This window comes from Phodopus roborovskii, unplaced genomic scaffold (genome assembly GCF_943737965.1).
Source record: "Phodopus roborovskii unplaced genomic scaffold, PHOROB, whole genome shotgun sequence".
Taxonomy (NCBI): Eukaryota; Metazoa; Chordata; class Mammalia; order Rodentia; family Cricetidae; genus Phodopus; species Phodopus roborovskii.
Window position 1 is genome coordinate 11,373,912 of NW_026126480.1, and position 20,767 is coordinate 11,394,678.

General features: G+C 49.2%; 1 protein-coding gene across 1 annotated transcript in view; it reads left to right on the top strand.

Moving 5' to 3' along the window:
* Window positions 1-20,767, top strand: part of Arrb1 (arrestin beta 1) — a 69,754-nt gene that overhangs the window by 12,846 nt on the left and 36,141 nt on the right. The window lies entirely within an intron of this gene.

Here is a 20,767-nt window from a genome sequence, read left to right on the forward strand (position 1 = left end):
TATAACCCATGCTGACCTTGTGCTCAAGGTGATCCTCCTGCCTCAGCCTCCTGAGTACTGGGAATGAAGGTATGTACTTGTCTCCTTCCTTAGACCTTCCATTCTCCCCATCCATCACATGTGAGACAGGGTTGCATGCATCCCAGGTTGACCTCAAATTCACTATGTATTCGAGGATGACCCTAAGCTTTGGTCCTCCTGTTTCCACATCCTGAATGTTGGGGTGCTAGCATGTGCTATTGGAACGGGTTTATGGATTGCTGGGGGTCAAATCCAGTGCCTCCTGCATGTGAGGCAGACATTCTAGCTCCCAGGGAGCTACATCCCTGGCTCTCCTTCCTTCTATCTTAACTTGAACAGTTGCTTGGCACCTTTTCCAGGTGTGGAGCTTTCTCTCAGCTCTGTGATGCCCTGAGGAAGAACGAATAGTCCTTATGGTCCCTGGCACCTGACAGGACTCCTTGGTGGCACTGTGTTCCAGGTGGGCTACTGATAGATAGCAGGGTCCTCTGCTCCAGTTAGACACTGTCTTTGGGCCAGAGTTAGGGGAGGAGGGTCAGAGGAAGTGGGCCTGAGCTGCTGACCCAGAGGAGAAGCACCCTTTCCTTTTTCTCACTTCCTTCTGATCCTGGCACTGCAAGAAAACAGACAGAACCAGCAGAAAAAGGGAAATGGATATGTTTTGAGCTGGAGTTTTGGGTCTCCTAGCCTGGAGATGAATAAACAAGGCCCAAGCCTTTCTCCTTCCTTTCCTTTTCTGACACTCTTTCTGCCCACCTAGGACATGCAGACACTGGCTACAAAACTGACTTAGGGGGCATCATCGTCTTACAGCTCTGTCATGTGCAAGCTGGAACTCACCCTTCTCTTTATCTGTCTTGTTGGATCTAAGTTCAAGTCTTGGCAAGCACTTGAGTCTCCATAACTCTGGGCAGGTTATGCCGCCTTTTTGGGTCTTGGTTTCTTCTGCATACCGTAGAATGGATAATGCCTTCCTCATAGGATGGTGTGGGCTGAGCGGGTGTCTTTGACAGTGTCTGTTGGTGGAATAGAAGCTATTTTCAGGTCAGCGGCTTGAGATCCTTGACCATCACCTGGGCTAGGGCCAGGGACAGGCACAGGCACACAGTGCCACGCCAGTCTTCTTGGGACTGTCTTGTTTTTGCTTCTTAGCGCCCCTACCCCGTCCCGTGTCGTGCCCCACCGCCCTCCCCCGTCCCCACCCAAGCTCAGTGCTGAACATGCTGGGACCAAGTTACTATCTTAGTTATTGTTCTATTGCTATAAAGAGACACCATGACGAAGGCCACTTATAGCAGGAAGCATTTAACCAAGGCCTTGCTTACAGTTTCAGAGGGAGTCCAAGACTATCATGGTAGGAAACATGGTGGCAGGCAGGTGGGCATCACAGAAGTAGCTGAGAGTTACATCTGATCCTCAGGCAGGAAGGAGAGAGAGAGAGAGAGAGAGAGAGAGAGAGAGAGAGAGAGAGAGAGAGAGAGAGAGAGGTGGCATGGCCTGCCATGAGCTTTTAAAACCTCAAAGCCCACCCCCAGTGACACACCTCCTCCAAAAAGCCACACCTCCTAATTCTCCCTAAACAGTCCACCAACTGGGACCCAAGCATTGGAGCATATGAGCCCATGGGGGCCATTCTTACTCAAACCACACAGTTTCCTACCGTACAGTTTCCATAAAGGCTTGTGGATGAGGTATATCACTGACTTCATCATCACTGCAGGATGGGGGTGGGACTAGGACACATAAAAGCAATCCCGGTTTGTAAGGTGAGTCAAGAGGTGACAAAGGTGTCTGGAAGGCCCAGGAGATGGACAGTGAGGAAAGGGCTGGGCAGTGGCAAGTGAAATGTGCTCCGCAGGAGTGGACGGACACAAGGCCCTCACTGAGTAAGGCTCTGAAACTCACTTCCAGGGTCTAGTGCTTTCTCGGCTGTCTCGAGAGAAGGCGGCCGCTGGTTTCTGCTGTTCAAGAAGATCTGTCCCCAGTCCCCAGCTGCTCTTCTGCCCCCCAGCGGCTCAAGTCCTTTCACTCTGTGGACCACTCCCCTCTAAAGTGTCCGCCTACTGCTTCTTCCTTCCAGGAGAGCAGTGGGAGGTGGGAGTGGAGGGCTTCAGGCCCATGCCCAGGTCTGTTTTCAGAAATGAAAAAACTCAATTTCTCAGGTGATTACAGCCTTTCCACCTAAGAGCATGTGTCATGGCAGTTACAGAACCCCCTGGTGTGTGTGTTAGTGCATAGTTGGTAGACACTTACTGCATCCTTGTAAAACGGGGACCAAGCAACTTGCCCTGTCTAGCTGCTGGGACTATGGTGTGTGCTAGCTGGCAGGTGGGGTTCTTAGCTGCTCTGAGTTGCAGGTGCAGCTGCCCGGGGCAGATACTGCCAGCCCACTGGTGGAAGGATCTTCTCAGGGATATGCATCAGGATCTCCAAGAAAGTCACTGGCGTGGCCTTCGTGAGCTGCAGGCCCTGGACTCAGATGGGCTTGGCTACTTCAGAAGCTGCGGCATCAGAAGAACTTCCTCAGAGCCTCATCTGTCTGTTGGGCTGGGGGCAGGGCCTTTGTGAAGGCGGGTTATGCTCAGATCGCCTCTGGGCCCTTCCTCCAGTCCCGAGGCAGATTTACTTCAAGGCAAAGCTGCACCCCAGCTTCAGGCCTTCTGCGCTCCAAGCTCCCCTTGACCTCATCTTATATCTCAGGGCTCAGAGCCTTCCTGTACTTTGTCAAAGAAAGATCATTTGTGTTGTTCATTTGTTAGGTTTTTGTTTCTGTAAGCAGGCTTCTGGGATGGGGGCTCATGGACCTGGACCTGGGTTAGATTCCCAGCACACACAAATGGTATGTGGTGGTTTCTGTCTATAATCTCAGCACTTGGGAGGTGAAGGCAGGACAAATCAGGAGGGTGACATGGTCTATCCACTGTGGAGCATAGCTGGACTGGAAAAGGACTATCAGAACCCGATGGGACTTTGCCTGGGAAGGGGCTAGAGGGAACCTGGCCTGGCCATCTTTGCTGCAGCAGTTGGATGAGGAATCTAGTCACTTTGGGGCTGCTGAACTTTGCTGCTCATGAGGAAGCCAGGCTGACAGGCTGTGCTGTACACTTCTGCAGTCCCAGAGGGGGCTGCCTGTCCTTCCCCAATGTCAGCGCCCACTTTAGGGGAGAAAGGGAAGAGAGCTGGTTGGAGGCTATAAGGAAAAATAAGGGGCCTGGTTATTGGGCTAAAAATTTCAAATCTCACATCTAATTGGTTGTGGTAGTACACACCCATAATCCCAGCACCAGGGAGGCTGAGGCATCTTCAGCTATATGGTGAGTCCAAGGCTGGTTCTGGCTACATGAGACTGTATCTCAAAAAAAAAAAAAAAAAATCAAAATTTCACCTCTTCTGCTTGTCAGGTCAGTGAAAGTTAAATTGTTAAATAGCTTTTAAATTTTTATTTTCAAAATCTCCTTCCTGACATGGTTGTGATAAGCCTCAAAAGAGATAACAGGACTTAACATAGGGCCTGGCACAGAGTAGGAACTCAGAGTGTGTTTAATGCACTTTCCCATGACTCTCATTAGCGTGTAACCTGCACTTTACCCATTTGCCTGTGCCTTGAGTCAATGTGTACTCCCTGGGTTTCGTTTTATTCATCTTGTGACCTTCCACAGCCCATATACAGGGCCTCTGAGATCCTTTGGTAGGTTGGTAAAAAGAAATGATTAGTTTACCTAAAAGCTCAGGTACGGTGCACCTACTGTGTGCTCCTGCCAGTGGTTTTGCCCTGCAGATCTCCAGGGGCTGTGACTGTTGCTAGGCTTCCGCAGGCCAGCAGCTCTGTTCTCTGCAGAGCCCTGTAATCAAATTGCTGTCAGTGACAATCTGACATCTGCGGCTCCCTGCCGCGGAATGCAAGCACCCTGGGAGTCGTGTCTCCAGGTTCCAGTGCCTGGCACCAGAGGTATGTGACAGGAATTCCATGCTGAGGACAGGCTCACGTCTGCTTTTCCCTCTTATGAGTCAAGCCTGCTTCCTTGTCCAGCCCAGCCATTTTCTAGGTGGGGCAAGCCTCCTGCCTTGTGAGAGTCAGTTTCCTCAGGTTCAGATGGGGCAGCCAGATAAATCAAGTGTTCTGTTTGGTCTAGGAGGAGGTAATGCTGGAAGTCAGTGGTTGTTTTCAAAGGATCTTCAAGGGTCCTTCCATTTGACCTGTGATCTGTCTGCCTGGGGTAGAGGGACTGACAGCACAGACATTCCATTCCTAGTAGACCCTCGCTGCTGGCCTCACAATGGGTTTGGAGCTCTGTGAAAAGCTGTTTATGTTTCCTCAGCAGAATTTATTGCCCAGCCTGGCCTTCTGCAATTAATTATAAGCCAAACAAATAACGTGTCTCTGAGAGGCTGGGGCTTGGCATAAACATTTATGTATAGCCAAGGGCCAGCCCAGAGGCTGGGTGCTTCCCTCTGGCCTTGGGAACAGAGGGGCAGGATTGGGTGGGCCCACTTCCGCCTGAGCCCTGGAGGTCCTGTGCTTGAGTTTTCTCTTTCAGCCTTCCAAATTATCCTGGAATAGGGTTCACACTTGTAAAGAGGGACTCAGGCAGAGTTAAGCAGTTTGTTCAAGACCACACAGCTTGCAAGGAGAGTTGTCCATCTGCCCATCCATCCACCCATTGCATATTTATTAGGCTGTCATCACGTGGGAAGGAGGTCTGAGGTGGGCAGTGATAATCAGTGACTGTCTCTATGCAGAACTTTTCTACTGTGGCTGAATCTGTAGGCAGAAGGTAGTGTGGCCTTGGGACCAGGCATGTGGCTCGGTTGCTGGGGTGCTTGCTTAGCATTTATGAAGTCCTGGGGTCGATTCTATCACCACATAAACTGGGCATGTTGGCCAACTACCTTTAGTCCTAGTATTCTGGAGTAAAAGCAAGAAGACCAGAGTTACAGGGAGTTCTGCGTGTGGTGGTACACGCCTTGATTCCCAGTAGTCAGGAGGCAGAGGCGGGTGGATCTCTATGAATCTGAGGCCAGCCTGGTCTACAGAGCCAGTTTCAGACCAGTTGCAGCTACACAGAGAGACCTTTAATCTTTTATTATTATTACTACTTTGATGGGAGATGTCATTCTGTATATGTTTCTCATACTGGTTAATAAATAAAGCACTGTTGGCCAATAGGAAAGGAAGATAGGAGGGACTAGGAGACAAGGAGGAAGAGGAAGAGGAAGGAGGGGCAAAGATGGAGAGTCTGGAGAGAGCTGTATGCGGCAGCCGGCTCCCAGTAAGAAGACCACATGGAAATACATAGATTAACACAAATGGGTTAATACTTAAGACAGAGCTAGCCGATAAGAAAGTAGTAACTGGCCAACAATATAATATCTAATACAGAGTCTCGGTGTATTATTTGGGGCTGGCGCAGCGGCGGGACAAGACTGGCGGCGGGAGGAAAAACCCATACTCCTTACACTACTTCTTTTGCTTTTGGGGATTATAATATAATTACATCATCCCACCCAACCCCGTTTTCCCTTTCCTCTTTCCATACATTCCCATATACCCCTCTGTAGATTCATTTTTCTTTGGGCCGCCAGCTCACAAACAATGATACAGAGACTTACTATTAATTATGAAAGCTGGGCCTTAGCTTAGGCTTGTTCCACAGCTCTTACAACTTAAATGCATGTTTTTATTAATCTACGCTTTACCATGTGGCTTTTCACCTTTCATTCATTCTGCATGTCTGACTCTCTACATGTTTCACAGGCAGAGTCTCCTCTGCACCTTGATTATCTTCTCCTACTTCCTCTCTGCCTGGAAGTTGTGCCCATACCTCTTGCCTAGCTATTGGCTATTCAGCTTTTTATTACACCAATCTGAGCAATACGTTATCACACAGTGTACAAATATCCCACAATACCCCTCCTTGCTCTCTTGCAAATCCATGGTCTATTTTTCATTAATTGTTGTTGCATTCATACATGTGTGTGCATATATATTCCTAAATATAAACTGTTCAGTCTGTTACTTGTGTGTCTGTTTCTAGGGCTGACCATTTGGTATTGGGGAAGTGACTGTTGTGCTCTTCCCTGAGGAAGACAGTGTCTGCCACTTTCAGTGGTCCTTAGTTGCCTGTAGTTCTTTGTGTAGGCCTGAGGCCTGATGGACTTCCGGGCTCACTTCAGCATGCCTGTTGTTGCTGTCTAGGCAGTGAGACCTTCTCTAAAAAGATGTCCTGGGACTCAGCCTTGGTTACATAGGTAGGGACTTTAAAGACCCTATCCCCAAACAGAAGACGAGTGAGACGGCCTGTGAGAGTCTTCAGTGGTCCCAATTTAACATGAAATCCATTTGTTTCATGTATGCCTTATATAGGTAGCCTGAAAATTTCAGTTTTGGGAGTATTTAGGACTTTTAGATTAGAGAGCCTTAACCTCCCTTCTGCTGTTGGGCTAGATTCAGAAGTAAAGGCACTGGCCACCAAGAACCCCTGACTAGCCGCCAACTACCCTATGCCCTTCCCCTTCCATGCCCGTTCTGTGTTTTCCAGCTTCCTGTTTAGCAAACCCGGCTGACTAGTCTTGCTCATGGATCTCTAGAGCCATCTGCTGGGGGCTACCGTCCTCGTTGCAGAGGAAAATAATGCTGGTAAAGGAAGGCTCTGGGCACTGCTGCAGATTCCTACCTCACACAAGGGGTGCTTGATCTCTGTCCTTGGGTCCTGGAAACCCTTGGTTGGGTGGGCTGCAGCCCGTGGGCCTCTGTGGCTTTGACCTCAAGCTCACAATCTCCCTGCTTTCAGGTGCTAGAATGATAGGCATGTGGTACTGTGTCTGGCTCTGGTTCTTTGTTTTAAATGTTCATGGTATGCTGTGTGAACTTCACCTCGTCAGTCTGTGTTTTAAGTTGATAACAATCGAAGTGGAGGCTGGGCTCAGCCTGAGCTGTGCACACCATGTGGGCCCCCTTCTGGAGTCTGGGTGTGGGCACATGAGGTCGGAGAGGAAGGGATGTGTGCAGTGAGAGAATGCTGGGGGGACACCACATTGGGGAGGCATCTGAGTTCAGAGGTCAGAGCTTTTGGTTCAAGTTATAACCTGTACCACAGATGACCATTAGTGTTGCCTTCTGGTGATGGGGACAAAATAATCCCTACTTGTGTGGTCGGGGTGGGGGTTGCGGATCATATCTAACTAGGGTACCAACGTTCTGGTCGCAGATGTATAGATAGACAGATTGTGGTATATCCATGCCGCAGAAGGTTATTCAACTAAAAGGCAATGGAATCCTGACTCAGGCTGTAATTGGATGAATCATCATGAAGACATCCTGCTAAGAGATAGAAGCTGGGTATCAAAGGCCACATATTGTGTTAGCGAATTAATGTGAAATATCTAGGACAGATGAGTCCATGAGATGGAAAGCAGGCACCGGCTGGTTGCCAGCCGATAATAGGGAGGGGACAGAGAAAAAAAGACTTACTGGGTGAAGAGAGTGGTGGAAATGTGCTGGAAGCAGATGGGGGTTGCAGTTCCACAGCCACGTGAAGATGCTAACTGCCACTGACTTCTTTGCTTTCCACAAAGGCTTACTTTTAAAGTTGTTGTAATTGTTAATTGGCTGATTGTGTGTGTTTAGGTATGGGTACATGTACATGTAGAAGCTGGGGTTGATGTTTGGTTTTTTTTCCCTCAGTTGCTATCCGTCTCATTTTTGGAGACAAGGCCACTCACTGAGCCTGGAGCCCACCGATTTGGCTAGATAGGCACGCAAGCCCCAGGAACACTTCTGTCTTTGTCTCCCTGGTGCTGGCGTTATAGGTACTCACTGCTACCTTGCCTGGCTTTTTGGATTAGGTTCTGGGTGACCAAATTCACAAATTCATGTTTGTGTGGCATATACTTTACCAACTGACTCATCTCTCCAGTGTCTGCCGGTTTTATTGGTTTCTTACAATCACATTGTTCTTATGGATGGGGTCTTACTGTGTATCTCAGGCTGATCTCAAGCTCACAGTCCCACTGCTTCTGGGTGCTAGGATGATAGGCATGTGCTACTGAGCCTGGCTCAGATTCTTTGTTTTAAATGTTCATGGCATGCTATGTGAATTTCCTCTCAGTGAGTCTGTATTTTAAGTTGATAACAATCATAAGAAAGGAGGCTTCTGTTGGGAGGAGGTGCAATTAAGGTGAGACCTGGGATTTAGGTTGAAGCTGTTGAAGAAAGGAAAAGTCCAGGTCTAAGAGGCTCTGGCAGGGTTTCAGTGCAGAGTGGAGCAGTTTGACAGTGGTTTAGACCAAAGTTCTTGGTATTGGTCTGTTTTTTGTTGCTGTAGTAGGATACCCAAGGTTTATTTAGCTCACAGTTCTGGAGATTCCAAGATATAACACTGGCATGGGCAAGGCTCTGGCAAAGGCCTCATGACAGGTAACATCATGACAGGTATATGTGTGCAAGATCTCACAGCGAGATTGGGAGCCAGAGAGCTATTCAGGGTGCTGGCTTACTTGGCCTAACAACTGACTCTCTTTTTGATTGGGTGTGTGTGCACATGCATGCACACACGTGCCTGTGCATGAGTGTGCCCTTGCTCATATGTGTGGAGGCAGGGAGTCATCTATGTTGCTTTTTATTTGTTTGGTTTTGCTTTTTTTTGTTGTTGTTGTTGGCATTATAAGGAAGCACCACCATGCAATCCTTTGTATATAGATCCATATGCTTTCCTGGCTGACCAAGTCATCTCCATAACCCACAACTCAACAACTCACTCAAGAACCAGCCTATGGGCACTGCCTTACTCCCTTCTGAGGGCAGTGCCCCTAATGACCTAGCTGCCTTCTGCCAGCTTCTTTCCTTCTTCCCCTTCCTTTCTTTAGGCAGAGCCCAGGCCTCAGGTAAGCAAGACAAGTATCTCACCATTAAGCTATACTCCCAGCCAACTCTATCGCCCTTCAATGCCACCACACTGGGAACAGGCTTCCAATACCTGAATCCTAGCAGGGAGACACTCAGTTCATACCTAAACCATAGTGACTCTTAGGGGCTGGAGAGATGGGTCAGTGGTCAGTCATGAGAACTAGAGTTGGGTGCTCACAAAGGCCTATAACTTTAGCTCCCAGGGATCTAATGCTTATATGGACACACTTGCATACACATGTGCATGTCCTCACACACGGATACATACATGAAGTCGCCTAAATAAGATTTTTTTTTTATTTTTTCAAGACAGGGTAGCCTTAGCCTTAGGCTGCCCTGGAACTCACTTTGTAGGCCAGGCTGGCCTCAAATTCATACAGATCTGCCTGCCTCTGCCTCCCAAGTACTGTGATCAAAGGTGAGCACCACCACAAATAAGATTTTAAAACATCTTAAAATAAAACTGTAATAGTTTTAGAGCAAAGCTGTGTCATCTTGTCCAGGTCTCTTATCATTTGTTTGTTTCAGTTTTCCTGCCTAGAAAGTGGGAATAATAAAGTTTTTATTATGAAAATTTAAATATTCTGCTATGGGAATCTTAAAGCTTTCCTGAGGATTAAATGAGTTAATATTTGAAAGAACTCTACCTTGGCAGCTGTTATTATCACTCATTCACATTTTTATTTATTTGTTCATTTGCTGGGCACCCACAGGGAGCCAGGACTGGGGCAGGGTTCTGGAGACCCAGCTGCAAGCGTGACTCAGAGCCCGCTCTCAGGAACGCCTCACATCCTGGTGGAAGACTCAGCCTGCTGCACCTGCAGCTTTGGCTATTGATGACAAGCCTTCATCATCTCTTGCTTCTCCAGAACTGGCTGAGCGGGCACCTCCCCTGGGACCCGGCAGGCCTTCTTAATGGTTTTGAAATGTACCAGACTCAGGAGCTGGTGACAAGACTCAAGGAGGCCAGCAGTGAAGCCCTGGGGTTTTGTTTCCCTGCCTGGTGTGAACAGTTCAGAATGGTTCCCAGCATTTCCCCATCTTCCAGCCCTTGCAACAGTGCAGAGCTGAGTTGGCCTTGGGGCTTTTGCTGCAGTTGGGAGCAACTGGCAGGGGTTGACTACAGAGGGCAGGAGCTTGAGGTCCACAGGGTTTCAGAGGTTCCTGAGAAGTGCCAGGGGTTGTTGAAGAAGAGAACAGTAAGATCAGAGTGGGAGGAGCTCTGGGGGCTCCTGGAGACACCTGTCCTTAGCGGGGCTGTAGGTTCACACTCCTGAGCTGGGATGGGCCTAAGCACTCATGATTACTGAGACTCAGTTAATAAGAAGTGAGCTACTCTGTGGGGACTGCCATTTTGGTAGTCAGGGTAGGAATAGGGTGGAAGGGTGAGGTTTCTGCCTGGTCAGCAGCCTTGGCGAACGGGGACCCTGTCTTCTTTGGATGAGGCCACCCCTTGTCCATGAATCATTCAGGCTCAGGAGGACCTCAGATCTCCTCCGAACGGTCTTATTCTACTGCTTTTCCTTCATGTTCTGTTGACTCCTCTAGCCCCTCTAGCTTTCTGCTTGTACTCCCCTCACTGTATCTTCAGTGGTCAACTTGGCACTGCCACACAGCCTCAGTGGTGAAACTGACACACAGGGTCACCTGGATGCAAGTCACCCCCAGCAAAGCTTTCCTCAGGTACACTCACCCCCCCTGCATCCGAGATGCCGAGGGATTCTAATGCTTGTATCTCCCCTGCTCCCTGCCCAATCAGTGTGCACCCGATGGCTTCCACCCAGGGGCTGTGCCAGGGGCTGTCCTGATGGCAATTCACAAGAACTGTTCTGAGAAGGAGCTTGCTCTCTTCTCCTTCCCAAAACTGCTTCATGCAGCACGGTGGGCATGGTGTGGTGGCGCACGTCTGTCATTGGAACACTCAGGGGATGGAGACATGTGTAAGCATGAGTTTTCTGGCCTATCAGGGTCCCACCACCACCCTTGTACCCCAGATAAACACACAGATGCTATATTAATTATGAAACTGTTGGCCAATGACTGGGGCTTCTTATCAGCTAGCTTTGTCTTAATTATTAACCCATTTCTATTAACCTAAGTATTCCCACGTGGTCTTATCTTACAGGAGAAGGGTCCAGACCTCTAACTCCTTTGGTGACTCACATGGCAATTGTTCTGGCAGTGGCAGTGGAGGGGGGGGTTGATGACAGTGTTTTATTCATCAACCAATAGGAGAAACATACACAGAAGGAGTCAGCCTGGGCTACATGCCTGTCTCAAGACAAAATATGGGGTAAATGATCTGGGTGTGGTGACTCACACTTGCAATTCCAACACTTTGGCGATAGGCAGGAGGACAGCCACAGTTTGAGGCCATCCTGGTCTACATAGTAAATTCCAGGCTAGCTAATGCTTCACAGGAAGACCCTGTTATAAAATAGAAGAAAACAAAACAAAATAAAGTAAGCTAATGTCTGGAGTGAAGGCTTATTGTCCTCTGTGGCCTGAGTGTTCCAATGGGCCAAGTCACAGTGGAAAGAGAAGGGACCCAAGGAAGCAGAAGAGTCAGGGTCTGGCTGGGTCAAGCTCTTTAGTATTCTAGAACATCCAGACCAGTCCTTTCCCATGTCCACCCTCCTCCCATAATCACACAGACACCAGGCCTCAAGAAGTTGGTACCCTGGGCCAAGGAGGGCTTCAGGGAAGAGTATCCAGTACTGAGCCTTTCCTTCATCCACAGGCCTTTGGTAGCACCTCCTTGGTACCTGGCTCCCACCTGAGTCCAGGAGAACATGGGACAGACCTCATCTTTACTTGACACTGACAAATGAGAGTACTATGGATTCAGGAGCTCGATCACTCACTCACTCACTCACTCACTCACTCACTCACTCACTCACTCACTCACTCATCCACTCACTCAGCAAGTACCATAAGTGCCTCCATTTGCTGGGTGCAGTCCTGGCATTGGGGCAGTAACAGTGAAGAAAATGGCTAAGCAATACCATCCCAAAGCTAGCACACTGATGCCGAGTTCCTTTAGACACAGGAGTGGGATGACATGGCCCTGGCTCTGAGGTCATAGCTGAAAGCATTGATGTCATCATTCAGTGATTAAACAGCAGTGGCAACCCTTCCCACCTGGACAAAGAAAGCGGTAGTCCTGTATGACCCCACTGTCCACAGCAAGTTTTGCTGTGAGTTCTCAGCTGTGTGTTTCTCTCAAGCCTGTACCCATGCACTCAGCACAACTGAATTAGGGGTTGTGAGACAGAATCTATTTCATGTTCAGTGGCTTCCCTTCTTGTTCTTGGTGGGAGGAGGTCAGAGAACAATGTGCAGGAGACAGTTCTTACCTTCTACTCTCTCTCTCTCTCTCTCTCTCTCTCTCTCTCTCTCTGTGTGTGTATGTGTGTGTGTGTGTATGCAGATGGGCATTTGCTAAGATGGCGTCTTCTTCCTCTGACCCCATGCCTCCTCCAGTCCCTTCATTCCAGCTTGTGTTCCACCGAGTTAGAGCCCTGCACCAGACCTGAGGCATAGACCAGTTTCTACTTGTCTGGACCCCAGAGTTGTCTCTCAGCCTGAACTCTCTCCTCTGGGCTTCTTGGATTCCCAGTGGACTGAGGGCTTACTTGGAGGGTAGGCCTTCATTTCCCCCTGATTAGACTAGTTTTGCACCATGATACATTTTGATTTGGTGCTAATTCTGCTGAGTTGTTGCTTAGCTCAGACTGTTGGTTTGGGGTAAGGGAAGTGTTGGGTACATGAGTGGGGTAATGAGGAGTCAGCATTCTTTCCTGTCCCTAAGCTTCCAGAGGCTCCAGCTCCACGGCCAGAGTCTCACCCTGGCCCCTAAAGCCCTAGATTCTTGCCCTCTCCTTCCTCACAGGTCTCTTCTGTTTTGATTGGAAGAAGGCAAAGCGGAGGAGTTTGCGTGTCTGGCTCTTTCCTCCCTCTCATTCTCCTCCCTTCCTCCCAGTGGCGCTCAAGATGTTTCCTCTGCCAGCCTGGCTCCACTCCAGCCTGAGTCCACCCCAGGCATCAGCAGCAATCCTCTCTGCTTCGCGCTTCTGTGGGCTGTGGTTTTCCATGGTGGACCTTGATGCCTTCTGCCCTTTGAGGGACCCATGGAGCAAGTCCCTCAGGGTGGGGCACACCACCTGATTACTCTCTTCTCAGCATTAAACCCACACCTGCTGAGGAGGCTCCTGGTCTTCCTGGGGCTGATCTGGGTGAACTTTGAGTGCCTCTTTTCTCTCTAGGGCCTCTGTTTTCTGGAAAGTCTCATAATGGCCTTGTTCTCATTTGGTAAGAATTTGGATCTGTCTCACCCAGCATTTCTACTCTAGGCCTGGAGGCGACGGGGAGGCCTTGCCCCCAACCTCAACAGAGGCCTGGGAGGCAGGAGTTGAGAACAGATTCCTAGCCCAGGTCTCCTCACTCCCTAGGAACCCTCCCTGGTCCTGTCTGGTTCATGTTCACAAGGAGAAACCAGAGCCACTCCCTGGCCTGACAGGGCCAGGACTCAGCCTTGTATCCTCAGCACCTTGCGCTGTGCCAGGGGAGTGCAGCTTCTTGGTAAACATGGTGGGAGAGCAACCAGGGGAGCTGAGCTGGTGAGAGCCAACAAGAGCCTCAGGGAGCTCCTGCCAGAGGCGGTAGAGCTGGCACAGGTTTTGAAAGATGAATAAGAGTTGAACAGGTAAGCCAGATAAGAAGGGTCTCCCATGCAACCAGAACAGTTATGCAAGCTCTGTGGGGTGTTCCAAGGGTATGCGTGCAGCAGTGGCAGGAGGGGAGGGCCGGAAAGAGGTATCTAGATGTGGGAGAAAGGTCCCATCTGGTGATGGGCACCCTGGACTGCCAGACAGACACCAGCTCTGGCCTCATCTGGTTTCTGGGTTTTGTCCTAAAGGCCTGGGCTTGAGGGCCAGCAGGCAGTGTAGCGGGAAGGGAGGGTTTTGTGGCTCTGAGGGATCTGAGACTGAATACCTCCTGGGGTTTGGCTGTGCTTTCTGGGTGAGCAGGGTGTGGATGGTAGCAGTAACTGAAGCAGGGTTCCATCCACAGGTGCCACAGAGCCATTCAGCCCTGTTTCCTTGAGGTGACTGGGCCTTTTGCTGACTTTGGGGAGTTGCAGTTACCCCTGTAATGAGGGTAGAGAGTCTATCTGTCCAGAGAGTTAGGAAAATTAAACAAGGCAACCTGGGGAAAGATTTCCTTTCTCCTTTTTAAAGATTTATTTATTATGTATACGGGGTTTTCTGTCTGCTTTTTTCCTTCAGGCCAGAAGGGGGCACCAGATCTCATTACAGATGGTTGTGAGCCACCATGTGGTTGTTGGGAATTAACTCAGGACCTCTGGAAGAGCAGCCAGTGTTCTTAAACTCTGCGCCATCTCTCCAGCTCACCCCTTTTTTTCTGTCCTCCTCTTGTATACTGTTCCCCCATACTCCCATCTTGTGCAGGACTGAGGCCTGAAAACAATTTGGAGGATACTGGGTTTTCTCCAGTCTGATATCTTGGTTCTGTGTCTCTGGTTCACAGCATCTCCTTTTTAAAAATGCAGCTGCCAGGACTAGGGAGATGGCTCAGGGGATAAAGTGCTTGCTGTGAAAGCATGAGGACCTGAGTTCGGATCCCCAGGTCCCCCATAAAGTGTTGGGCATGTGGCTGCGATCCCAGCACTTGGGAGGTGAAGGCAGGCAGATGCCTGGCGCTGTTGTCCAGCCAGTCTAGCTGAACTGGTGGGTGACTGAGAAAGACACTTGAACGTGATCTCTGACCTACACACACAAGCACATACACATGTGAAATGCAGTAGCTAAAATAAAATAAAATAAAACACAAGTTCCCAGCATCCCCTCTTGATGGTGAGTAGGGGCCAGATTTGCTTTATCAAGTTTTTCATGTTCTGCCCCCTCCTCATATGTGAGATGCCATGTCTTCCAATGCCTTTGGGACTTTGCCTTGGAACATTCTATAGGGAGTGGCCTGGCATTGCTGATGCAGGGGGGCAGCTCCATGGGAGGGAGAGAGGTGCTAGGTTCTGTAATCAGACGTGTTCCCCAGCGTTCGAACACTGTTGTTTCTGTCTTGATATGTGCACAAAGATGTCAGGTCCATGCTTTCATTTGCATGGGGCCCTCGAGTTGTGTAGCTAAGCCTGAGTGCTGGTTGTAGCTTAGCTAGGTAATCAAAGGAGGTTGTCCCCCCTCTCTGGGTCTCTGTCCTCATCCGTACAAAGATCAGATCATCCCCCTCCCTCCTGAGTGACTCTGATGGTTAAGTGTGCAGCTTTCAGCACTGAGCCTGGCACAAGCAGGTGTGAGGTGATCTCCTCATGCTGAATGGCAGCACACATCTGGGGTTACCTTTGCCGCCACACAGACAGTATCTCTGGCTTAGTGAGGGCCATATTCTGTAGTGGGGAGACAGCTAGCAAGAGATGTTCAGTGCAGGAATGTTCTGAAGAGGGAATAAATGCAGGATCTAAGGAGTCAGTGAGAGCTCCCTGAGGTTTCTGAATGAGCAACAATACAAGATGCGGTGGTGGGAACTGGATGTGGGGGTGCTGTCCACACCACTGAAGCAACAGGGTTGCCGTGTGGTTTTTATTATTATTTTTAATAGTAATTTACTTCATCATTGATGAAGACTCTTGAGAGAGGCTGAAGTGAAGGAGATGGGATGATGAGCTGTGGACACTTAAGGTGGGGTCAGAGGCTATCCCAAGGTCTTCAGAATCGGAGTGGACTCTACCCAGAGTCCCAGGAGAAACTAAGAGGATAGCTTGGTGAGCTTAGGCCCTGAATGAGTGTACCCAGCAGGCAGTGTGGTGTGTGATGTGTGATGTATGGGACCTGAGAGGGTCATAGTTTTTCTCTGAGCCTTGCTATTTCCTCACCTGAAATACCTATAGTCCCCATAGTGGATTAAAGACTTCTCTTATGGTTCTGGAGGTCAGAATCCTAAGATGGGTCAGCAGGACTATGTCCCTTCTGGAGACCCTGGGGAGAATGCTCTTCCCATCTTCATTGGCTTCTAGATACTTCCTGCATCCCATAGCTCCTGGCCCTATCCTCCATGTTCAGTGCCATCAGCAGAGTACCTTCCAGTGACTCTAAAGCTGTCATTTCTCTTTGACCCTGTGATAACTATAGGCCCACCTACCCACATAATTCAGGAGGCTCCCCCTAAGCAAGGTTTTTAACCAGACAGACCATATGTGCAAAGTTCCTCTGTCTTACCTCAGGATTAAGATATGGTACTATACCTTATAAGGTAGGTGTACCTGTGGCATGCTGATCAATCCCTGGCACTTCCCTTTTCTCCTCTCTCTGAGTTTCTGTCTCTCCATCTGTAAAGTGAGACCCTGTCACTCCCGTGGTCTTGAGCCCAGGCCTCTGTGCTCCTGGCAGCCTGGGGCTCTGGAAACACAGACATGATCCATGCTCCAAGGATGCCTCTTCTCTTCCCCTCCCTGGAGCAGTCTCCTCTCAGTTCCTGGCCAGGAGCACTTCCCATCATTCCTGAGCCACTGATGGGAAAGGCTGAGCTAACTGCTCCCTGGGGAGGGTGGGGGGCAGAGGAAGGAGATGGGAGAGGCCATGGGCCCTGTGCACTTGATGGGAGAGCAGATTTATAGCAGCGGGGTCAAGGTTATCAGTACTCAGAGGCACTGGAGTGAGGATTCATCCTTGGCTCTTGCAGAGATGTATAGCTCTGCTCTGCTGCCTGCCTTTCTGGGGTGGGTCCCTTCTGACAGGCCCCAGGGCCTGGCTGCGCGTGTACATGGGGTGTGGTGAGAATGAGAGGAGAGCCAGGGACCAGCAGGGCTGCAAGTGGGGAGCTGCCTCCCATAACAGACTGTGGCTCAGCTGGGCTCTAACTCACCTCCTTCTGCCTAGAAGCCAGTCTTGGCTGCCCTGCCTGGCCTTCTTATCTTCCTTCACCGAGCCTCGTTTTTTCTCATTCACCTATGTGTATGCATGCATAGTGAGTGCTAATGACATTATGGCTTGTGAGAGGATGGAACAAGAGTGACTGAACGGATTGTGGATGGATGTGCCTTTTGCTGTATAAGGAGCGTACTCCTTTAATGTCCTCCCTTCCAGCATTACCCTCAAGTTCCAGCTTAGGGACAGCTTGCTCTCGGTAACTTTTAAGCAGTCGTGTCCATCCTCATCTCACCCTGGAGTTCCTGTCCTCCCCTTGGCAACCCTCCTCTGGCACCTTTGATGGGCTAGTGGCTGGGCTGTGTTTTCCCCATCTTATGTGGATGGTTTCTGGTAGTCCTCTCTGCGTCTCAATGCCGCAGTTGAGGCAGACCAGAGAAAGTTTGGCAAAGGGACTGGGAAGTTTGCACCCTGGGGTCTGGCTTGGAGTGGCAGGACATGACACGGAAGCCACAGAGACACAGTCTTTCCCTTGAGCAGCTTTCCATGGCCGAACCAGTGCATAAAAGTGGGAGCTTGTGGATACATTGGACACACAAAGAGCTCCCAGTCAGTACTGGGTGACAGTGAGTTTTCCTGGCTGTGTTCTTATGTAAGATTAATACATTGGTTTCCTCCACTTGACTGGCAGCCCCGAGGACACTGTCCTCTAAGCCCTTGTTCTTCTCTTGTGAACTCTCTATACATTGAACTTGGCTTATTTGCCCTATGTGTGAAGACATTAGTTCATCCATTACCACAGCCCAGACGGGAACAGGGGTGGTGAGGTGCCATGAGAGACAGTGGTGACAGGGTAGCCATGTCAACCTTTCCCCTAGTTTGCTCTTATACCCTTTTCTCCTGTGCAGCTCTCAGAGGGTTTGGGGTTAAACGATCTGTCCCTAGGTTGGGGTGGTAGAGTTGGTTCTGGGGGTGCTACTTTGGACAAACTGGTGGTTGAGGGGTCAGTGTGGCTCCTCATAACTGGCTTCTATCACCCCTCTGGGGACAAAAAAAAAAAAAAAAAAAAAAAAAAAAAAAAGAAATTGAGGAGCAGGCTGAAGGTTTATAGTGATGTGGGGGTGCTTATTACTAAGTCCAGGGGGACGTTTTGGAGGTGCTTCTGAATACTTCTCCCTGCTTTCTGCCTCACGGGGCTCCTGCACCCGTTCTTGGCACCGCCGTCACTTTTGTGTCTTGGTGTTCTTAGAAGCAATGGAAAAGCATTTCTTAAACGTGCTTGATAATTCAGCCATGGTCTACTAACGATCTTTGTGGTCTTCCCAGAATGCATCATTCCTATTATCTCCTCAGCTGTCCAGGCTCCTCCGAGGTAGCAAGACTCCACTGAGAGTCCCTGATCCAACTGAAGCCAAGAGGGACTTGGACCTGCACGAGTCCACCTGGCAGGTCTGTTTCTGTGGTGGTGTTAGTTTTATGGTCACTTATAGAACCCAGAGCCTCATGTTACACTCTGGCAGCTGAATAGCAGGACTGTGATGCCACAGATCCATTAGATATCCTGCCTGTGCACTTTGTTTTCTGTGTTCTGTGAGATGGGATAATATTGAGCTGAAGTCCAGCCTGGGCTACATAAGGAGACTATAAACAAACAACAAACACATAAGGTGGAGGATGTAGCTCTAGAGTGCTCCCACATACCAGGGCAAACAGCCAAAGGGACCATGTCCCCGGGGAAGTGTAGATAGGTGCTCCCCCTGGAGGTGCTCAAGCACCCAGGAGTTAGTGCTCCTTACAGAGGGGCAAGCTGTCCCTCCGGGTCTCTGACCTCCCTAGCCTCCTTTAGAGAGCACAGTGGGCAGATCCGCCATCAAGAGGAGGAACAGAGACTGGGGTCTGGCAGGCTGGCCCTGTCTTCAACAGCCTGGGGGACTACAGTGGCTTGCTTTCTTCTCTGGACCCAGCTTCTCCTTCTACAGAATGAGAATGATGTCTTTTCATTGGAGTTGTCCAAATATTGAGACCTGAAAAACATATAAAGTACTCAATACCCGATCCATCAATAGTCAGAAACTATCATAAAATAGTTATCGTGGGGGTTTTGTTTGTTAAATTCTAATAAAGTTACTCGATGTTTCAGAAGACCTGGAGTGGTTACCCATGCTTGTAACCCTAGCACTTAGGAGGCAGAGACAGGAGGATCTTGGGTTCAGGTCCAGCTTAGGCTACATAAGGAAACCATGCCAAGAAACAAGTAAATAAATAAGGTGGGGGTGTAGCTCAGTTGTTAGATTGCTTACCATGACTGCACAAAGCTCTGAGTTCCATCCCCAGCATCACATAAACTGGATGTGGTGCCACTATACCTCTAAGCCCAGCACTTGGCAGACAGAGGCAGGCAGATGTGTTCAGGATATCCGTGGCTATATAATGAGTTTGAGGCTAGCCTGGGCCACATGAGACCCTAGACCCCCCCCCCAAATGTTTGAAAAGAAGGTTAACTGTGGTTTAAGGTGCCTGAGAAACATGTGTGCCTTTCTTTTGGAAATCTCCTCATCTGAACTGTGTTCCATCCTGTGTCCAGTTATGAAGTGTGTGTTTTGGAATAAAAATAGGATGAATTGTGTCTTTTAGAAGCATCCAATTCTTTTAGTATTCAGAGGCACTGTTACTAGGTTTTAGTTTTTTGGGCTGGTGATACTGAGGATCCATGTGCTAGGCAAGTGCTCTGCCATTCAGCTACGTCACTAGCACTTTTAGTATGTGTGTGTGTGTGTGTGTGTGTGTGTGTGTGTGTGTGTGTGGTTTGCATATAGAAGTCAGAGGGTAACTTGGCAGGAGTCAATTTTTTTCTTTCTATCATGTGTGTTTCAGGTTTGGCCATAAACACCTTCTGAGCCATCTCCTGGGCTCTCTTTTTGAACTTTTGTTTGTTTGTTTTGTTTTTTGAGACAGGGTATCTTTGTGTAGCTTGGCTATCCTGGAACTCATTCTGTAGACCAGGCTGGCTTGGAACTCAGAGATCCACCCACCTCTGCCTCCCAAGTGCTGGGATTAAAGACATGTACCACCACAGCCGGACTTCCTTTGACATCTTATTTTGTTTTGAAGTGCTTATATCGTTCATTTCCTACTCTGTTACTTGGGGTGAACTGTTTAACCCCTGTGTTAGTTTCCAGTTGGAAACAATTAGAATGTATCAACTGGTATATGTTGAAAAAGTGTAACAACAGGTGCAGGCTTCTTGTTGAATGTTGACTTTGAGTTAATGTAGTATTTAGAATAGTGCCTGGCTTGTAGTAAACACTGCAGCATCTGTTTTGTAATAATTTCTGATTAAGAAAAGGCTCAGATCATCACCAGAGTCCAGCCACTTTGCTCAACATGTGTTCAGCTAACATCCAGTCTGCTGGCTCCAGGCAGCTTGAGCCTTGATCTTGGGGGGTCTGATTTCAGACACTGCCCTTCAACTCCCTGATTCTACCTTTAGCCTGGGTTCCTCAGCCTATGCTTCCACGTCTTGTTCTTGGAACACATGAGGCGAGTTCTTAAGAGGTGTTACAAGTACCCTGAGGACTGACACTGACCAACAGTAGTCCCTGGAGCAGGCAGAAGTAGGGAAGAGGACGTGAAGGCTGTTTGGATCAGGGGCAAGGGCGTCCGTCACTCAAGGAAGGCCAGTGTTGCCTTCAAAGAGGAACCTAGGATGGGTCCTGATTCAAAGTTGATAGCCTTTGCCTAGACATTTGCCTGGACTGCCTTAAGAATAACAGGAAAGTTTCAGTTTGGTTGAGGTGTGGGTTGGAATTTGGCATGGGACCCTGGGAAAAATTCCTTCCAATTCTTCCTAGAGGAGAGTTCACCTCTATGCCTTGGTCTGAACTGGTTTGTTCTGGAAATGCTGTGAATCTGTAGATCTGATGGAGGAGGAAAGCTGCTG